Below are 7,505 nucleotides of genomic sequence, written 5' to 3' on the forward strand. Positions count from 1 at the left end.
AGCAGTTTAAATGCTGTAACCGTTCGCTAAACTATTCTTGAGGGTCGATAAAGCGCGGTGGCTTAAGCGCCACTCTCAGAGAGAGACCACCGGTCGTGTTGAAGTATGCCCGACTATCCTAGAGACTATTCCTCTCAGGGATGGTTTTCGAACGGTTCATCGAAAAACGGCAGAATTGCTTCGAAAAACGCAAGATTAAGTTCTACTCTTTCGCAGGCTAACAGAACCTTAGGGAGAGCCGAAGGGATGCTTACTCAATCGAGCAGAATAACGGAACGAAACGTAACTAAAGGTAGTGAGTATGTTTATTCAAAAGAAGCAACGTAAAACGTAATATAACTGAACTAAATTTCAAAAATTTAACCGTTTATTTTTAGGCGACTCATTCGTGTTGGACGGAAATTTCAATACGGAATGGAAAGAGCAAACATGGCCATGTAAAAAAGAAGCTCTTGACGTACCTGCGCAGGTTTTTTGACGACGATCGATGGCGGGGCGACGACGAAGCTCGACGACTCGATGATGGCGTCCTTCGGTTCTCGAAGATGGCGGTACCTGGCGTGTTGGTGCTGCGTTTTGGCGCGCAGCGACGACGAGGAGACCCGTGTGCGTTATGGCCGTATTATCGTTGCGGAGGGAGTGGCGGCTGGACGGAAGCTTCCGGTTTATCTCGACGAGAGTATGCGGCGGATGCCGTACGATTCCCGGGACGGTCCCTCACCAGTCGATAGGAGAGCTACAGAGCCCAGCGACCCGGCTTCGCGTACTTAGGTTCCAACTATGACCGAGCGGGGAATGCCACTACTCCTATGTACCTGGATTGTGACCGGGTTCGCGGCGTGCAATTGACGACACGCTGCACGCGAACCAAAACTCTCGTTCCCTGGTCCACGGGGTTAGACGAAATTGGACCTACCTTCGGTTTTTGGCTACCGAGGGGGATTACTCGCTACGGAAAATAACTTAGCGACTTCACTCCACTCCGTTTGGCTACCTTTGAAGGCGGGCCTTACCTGGGCACACGAGTCGCGTTCAACGGACGAAAGGGCGGTTCACTCCGCCAATAACACCCCGATTCGGCGATGACGATCGCCGAAATAGCACGGAAATCCAGCCGTACGAAAAAAAGCGCTGCTGGGCGCTACACGTCCAACAGGAATTAGTTTTAATAAGCGAATTAGTTTCAATAAGCACTTTTTAGAAATTATCAAATTAATTACCTTTTTTCGTAGTTTCTGCAACTGAATAAAATTATCAGCAGAATTCGCGGATTCTATGGACCTCGGTCCACTATACAAGAAAGAAAACCACAAAAAACGTTTTACATTACTTAGAAACACTTAAACTCACTCACTACTAAATTACCTTCAACTTTAGAAATAACTTTCACCAGAACTCAAACTTAACTTCAAATAACTTTCAACTTCTGACTAAACTAAACGTAATTTGGAGCTATCACTCGAAACTATACTCGCGCACTTCTGCTTTCCAGCCGATTGTGTAGCGAAATGAACGAGTAGAAAATAGTCTTGCGCCTCGAAACCGTGCCTCTTTTCGAAAAGTCCGACTATTGAACCATTACTCTATTATTAATAATCGCGTCAACTATTTTAGCATGGCGAATATCATGCATGGCGACAAATTTGCATCGCGCCTGTATTCCGCCAAAAGGTATGTACGCGCCATGCGTATCATGCTATAAAAGCGCTACTATCGAGGAAGCTTTAACAAACACTATGACAAATAAATTCCACAAGAGCATAAGTAACAGGCACGAACCGATTTTACAAACATAAACGAAATATTTCAAAGTTGATACCTAATATACAAACATTAATGAAAAATCAATTTTATTTTTATTTTTATCTACTTTTTTAATAAAAAAAACGCAAAACGTTACAATGCGTAATACGGGCTGATACACGGCTTATTCAAATGCTTAGTGGTTACCTGGGTAGTTTTAGAATAGGGTGCTAATCTATGCCTCCGAGGAAGGTGAAAGGAGCTACAACATAACCATGTGGGTACCTCACGGGTCCATCCTGGGCCCGGTATTATGGGACGCGGCGTATGATGGAGTATTGAAGCTCACACTTCCACTGAGCGTAAAACTGGTTGGCTTTCCGAATGATATTACCTTCGTGGTATAGGGCGAGTTAATAGAAGCAGTGGAGCTGACAGCAGCGCACGCGATAGGCTTGGTAGAAGACTGGATGAGGTTGAGACAGTTGGTGCTGGTGCACCACAAAACGGAGGTGGTGATGGTAAACAACCACAAGTCTGAACAACAGGCAGTAGTGGTCACTACAGGCGGGCGTACGATTAACTCTAAGCGCTCTCTAAAGCAATTGGTGGTCATGATCGACGATAAGCTGAACTTTGGAAGCCACGTGGAATATGGCTGCAAAAGGGCAAGCATAGCCATTATGGCATTGTGAATGCCCATTAGCCTGGTACACGGTTTATATGGGAAAATATAAAAAATGGAAAAACTTTAACTCCTGTATACTTTTTGTGTTTCATTTTAGTCCCATATCAACTATGCAAAATTTCAGATCGATCGAAGAAACTATATTTTAGCGCCAGCCATTCTTAGTTTTTCATACGATTTACTATGGGGAAAATTTACATCTTCAAAGAAAAATCGCTTGAGGTCACCCATCGATCTCTAAAAATAAGTCGTTGAATGATTTCTGTAGATAACTTCACGAGGAATCAGACCTTCGAAGACCGCAAAGTGAAGCGACATTCGTGGAAAAAGTTATTAAGCCTTTCCCGATCGATAAAATGACGAGATTTTATTATTTATTGTTATTCCTTACATGATAAACAGCGTTGGCATGCCATTCGGTTTTCTGGTAATAACTTTTTCCACGTGCATTAGATCGCTTTGTGGTCTTCAGAAGGTTTGTTCCTCGTAAAATTTCCAACAGAAATCATTCATCTATATTTTTTTTAGGGTTTAAGGGGCAACCTGTGGCGATTTTTCTTTGAAAAGGAGATTTTCCCCATAGTAAATCGTATGAAAACTTAAAACGGCTGGCCCTAAAATATAGTTTCTCCGATCGAGCTGAAATTTTGCACAGTTGATATGGGGCCAAAATGGAACTCAAAAAGTGTACAGGAGTAAAATGTCTTTTTGTGTCCCACGCTAATGCCCATGCGCAGACTGCGACGAGACTGCTGAACATGTGCTCTTTGAATGCCCATTGCCCACGTTTTGTGGAGCAAAGGTCGAATATGCAGGAGGTATGCGGTAGAGATATCACTCCGAAAACATTGCTGAATGGATTTGTACGGAAGTGGACAAGTGCGATTCCGTTACTTCCACGGTTTCCCGAATCATACTTGCACTACAGAGAAAATGCCGGGCCGACGAACAGCAATACGAGTTGCACCTTCCCCCCCCCCTCCCCATCTACGAGCTTGAGTCCAACGGGTACAATAAAGTACTACCCAGGACCCAAGCTTCCAGGGGAGATAGGACAACTTTATAGGGTAGTTGGTGGAACGATAACCAATAGAGTGTACTCATGCACGCCCCCCCCCCCATGTGAAAGTCATCCCTAACGGGCGTACCGCGAAGGTAAGAGAGAGAATGAGTTGTTAGTGGGTCGAAACCCACATAACCCGAGTAATCAGCTCTTGGGTGTCTGATCAGCAGATTTACTCATTCTATAAAAAAAGACCGATGTCCCAAGGTGATGTTTGGAATCCGTAAACCCACAGTACACACCAAAGATGGATCATTTAATCTCGAAGGTGCAATTCATACTGGTCCCCCTAACCTACCTATATTCGTGTTCATTCATTGCGTGTAGCTTGCACGCTAAGATTCAGGAGATAGCAGTCATACTCTCCCCCTCTATTTCAGTAGGTACAAGGATTAATCGGCGAAAATCCCAGGCCGTGCAGATAAATTTTAGCGTTTTCGTGATTTGCATTGAGTATTATGCTACGTGGTTGCTCCAGGGGATTGATGAATCTATGCCGAATCAAGCTATATGCATATATGTTTGAATACCTATGTGTTTTTACGGTTGCAAATGTATTTTTGAAATGTTGAAGTATTGTTGCCAGGATGAAAGTTGCATGGACAGAATAGCATATTTGCATGAGGGTCGTAGATGCATAGTGCGTTAAGATGCTGAATCTGTAACAATTCTGATAAAAGCCTCGAAAAATGTCTCAAAAGGTTGATATCAATGTAAATTGTGACCACAATTCAAATGTTGTTGATTTGCTGAATGACTGATTCGATTCAACAGCATGAATTCAAACTCACCAGCCTAATTTCGATACCTTCATCTCAAGATTATCCTTTACATCTGCTGATGGCATCCTATTTTTCGGACACGTTCAGTATATCAAACAAATCGTCCATTTTCCACATTATACAAATTGGATACAATTTAAGGCTTTCATCTTGGGGACCACCCGCCAAACAACGACAAAAATACACCATTTAGGTTCATTTCCTTCCGGAGCCCCTATTCGTTTATCCGTATCCCGCACAGTACTGTGTGCTGTGATGCTAAGCTGTTGCGCTTATGTCCTTCTCCCAGCGGAAAGTCTCTCCCAATCCAACCCTACTGTTCAACAGCTCAACATACATATTGTCACGTTCCTTAGATCTGTATTTCCGTCATCTACCTTCCACCATCTAAGCAATAATACTGAATCCCTACTTCCTATTTTATTTCCTTTTTTTTTTCTTTTTTTGGGATTGAGGGTTCGCCTCAATCAATACGCACCGTCACAAGAAATAAAACCGGTAAAGCAAGTCTCCATCGCAACTTAATGATGTCCGAAGGGTGGAACCATACTTCCCGGAATGACGTAATATGGTTGAACCTGAATGGCTGGCTGGTTGGCAGGCTGGCTGGACTTCCGGGACAAGGTCGGATCGGTCACTGCCGGAAATCGTAAATTAATACCAATGCTATAGAGAACGTCGTACTGAAAGCGAACACATAACCTTATGGCACGGCAGACAAGGTTAGGATATGGATGGAGGAGGAGGTTGGTTGGATGTTCGGTCGGTCCGGTCACAATATAGGCTTAGGTGTCATTTTCATTTTAGCCCTGAAAAGTTAATTTGATTGCGTCGGATTGCTCTGACATTGGGACGTAACTTTCACTTTCTAGTCTCGTGGTTAGTCGGAAATGGCACAGACGTAGATTTGCTAGGGGTGTTCGATTTGTTCTTGTGCATGGAAATACTATAGCTATCAATATTTGTTTTGGGTGATTCGAAATGTAATGTAATATTTCTCGATTATTTATGTCAGTAAGTTTTTCTTTTTCTTGGCGTAAAGTCTCCCCCACTGACTGGGGGAAAAAGTACCTTGACTGACCGGGAATCGAACCGGTCACCCTCTGCATTGACATGCTGAATACTTACGCATTTACAGCTGTGATTATAACGGCCCTAATATTGGCAGCTAGTACACAAATCGAATAAAGTAATTTCAGTTCATTCCTCGAAGTGACATAGAAACAGTATTTGCATTATTTATTGATAAAATGGAGAGTCAGAAATCAGGACAATAAATACCCATTATTAAAGCAGCCACAGACCCTACAGACACAGCTACTTTTGTAAATATAATGATGATTGAACATCCCCACTCATCTATCTACTTCTTTATCAAAATGTATTTGCTAGAAAGTGGATGCTGAAGTTTATTTGTGTGGGGAAGGTATTTTTTGGGGAGCTTCAATGATTCAGACTATTTCTGGCATTCAAAGTGATGGACAAAAACTTCGTGGTAATGAGTAAAGGGCGAACACGAAATTATTGCAACATTTACAACCGGATGTAACTGTTTTCCCAGTGGACAGAAAATAATCAAATTTTGTACAGCTACTATTTGAAGTATATTCTTTACATCCAGTGAATTGCTTAGTCGTGTGGTTTGTTGCGGTCAAGATGGAAGTGATTAAAGGGAAAACAAGTGAAACAATTTTGTACACTCCATGGAAAATCCAGAGCTTTGAAACAAAATATGCTACGAGATTGTAATTCAACCGTCTTAAAAGTGGAAAAGAACTCTGAAGATTGGTTGAGTTTAGGACAGTCTTGTTAGAGATCACAGCCATTGACACCTTTTCGTCGATATTCGGTTGCCTTAGTCTCCGACATTCGCAACACAAGCAATCAAACTACCCCACGAAACAAAAATGTCAAACGAATGCACTGGACCACGATTGCGCCTTCAGGAGATGGTTCGGATTTTATTATTCCTATCTTCTTCCACAATGAGAGCTGTGTTGGCCATATGTGTGTCGTATTCAATTCAACAAGCAAGAATAAACTAATATTAACATTCATAATCTCTCCAGTTAGCCTAGTGGTTAAGTAGCCTGGATCGCCAATCCGGAGACGGCGGGTTCGATTCCCGTTCGGACGGGAAATTTTTCTCGACTCCCTGGGCATAGAGTATCATTGTACTTGCCTCACAATATACAAATTTATGCAATCATGCAATTCTTCATTACACCAACAAAGCTAGTCATGAAAATCTTTGACAATTCACAGGTCATTTGACAGACCACACACATGCACGAAAAAGACGGATCATAGATTCTACTTTATCGATCTTGTTGCCGTCCTTTTCATGCTCATGTTATATCTGTCAAAATGACCTAAGAATTGTCAATCATTTTGAGGTTAGGTTCGTTGGTGTAATAAAGAATGGCAGGCAAAGAAAGCCCTTCAATTAATAACTGTGGAAATGCTTAAAGAACACTACATTGAAAAAAATTGACACGATCGATTCATGTGTTTTAACTTGTGAACTGAGTCAAAAGCGTTAACGTTAGTCTGATGTGTTTTTCTAACGATTTATGTGTTTCGTACACGTTAGATTGATCTGTTTAATAACATGGTTTTCCCAGCAAAGCTTACATCACCGAATTAAATGTAATTTACTTCAATATAATACATGTTACACTTGTCATTCGAATACCTCTATTTTTGAGTGAGCCCAACAATCAAACATTAAAATCTCACATGTAAAATGATTGAAATTGAAGTATTTTTGCACACGAATTTGCGCTACTGTTTTTTCCCATTTGTATTACATAATTGGTGACACATGATCCATGAAAAATAACCGTCAAACGTTTTCCATCATGGCCGACCTACTGGTCAGAGGTAGTTTCTTCGAATTTACGGTAAGTACAAAACTATTCTACTAAATTTAAAAGCTCCAACAATGATATGGAATTAATTAAATTAATTTGTTTCTACTTCATACTTTTTTGCAGGCAAAATAAGTGAAATACGTGAGTAAAACGGTGATGTTAGTAGAGTGGTGTTAGGTGGTGATAATTTTGGAATTATAGTGAAGTGCGGCTTGGACTTTCAAATTCTAGTGATGACCTCGGGGTAGAGGCGTCTCTCAACTGTGAACTGGCGACTCCGTATAATACCGCGCGACGGATGACATTGCGTGGTGGAAGAGTCTTTGCTCCAACATCTAAGGGGGCCGGAAGCAAAT

General features: G+C 41.8%; 1 long non-coding RNA gene across 1 annotated transcript; it reads right to left on the bottom strand.

The window, feature by feature from the left end:
* Positions 1 to 486: 486 nt before the first annotated feature.
* Positions 487 to 1,855, bottom strand: LOC134285630 (uncharacterized). Its single transcript, XR_009996510.1, has 2 exons — positions 1,366 to 1,855; positions 487 to 1,290 (listed from the first exon to the last, which is right to left on the bottom strand). It is a non-coding gene; the product is annotated as an uncharacterized LOC134285630 (long non-coding RNA).
* Positions 1,856 to 7,505: the final 5,650 nt, after the last annotated feature.

Source organism: Aedes albopictus, chromosome 1 (assembly GCF_035046485.1).
Source record: "Aedes albopictus strain Foshan chromosome 1, AalbF5, whole genome shotgun sequence".
Lineage (NCBI taxonomy): Eukaryota > Metazoa > Arthropoda > Insecta > Diptera > Culicidae > Aedes > Aedes albopictus.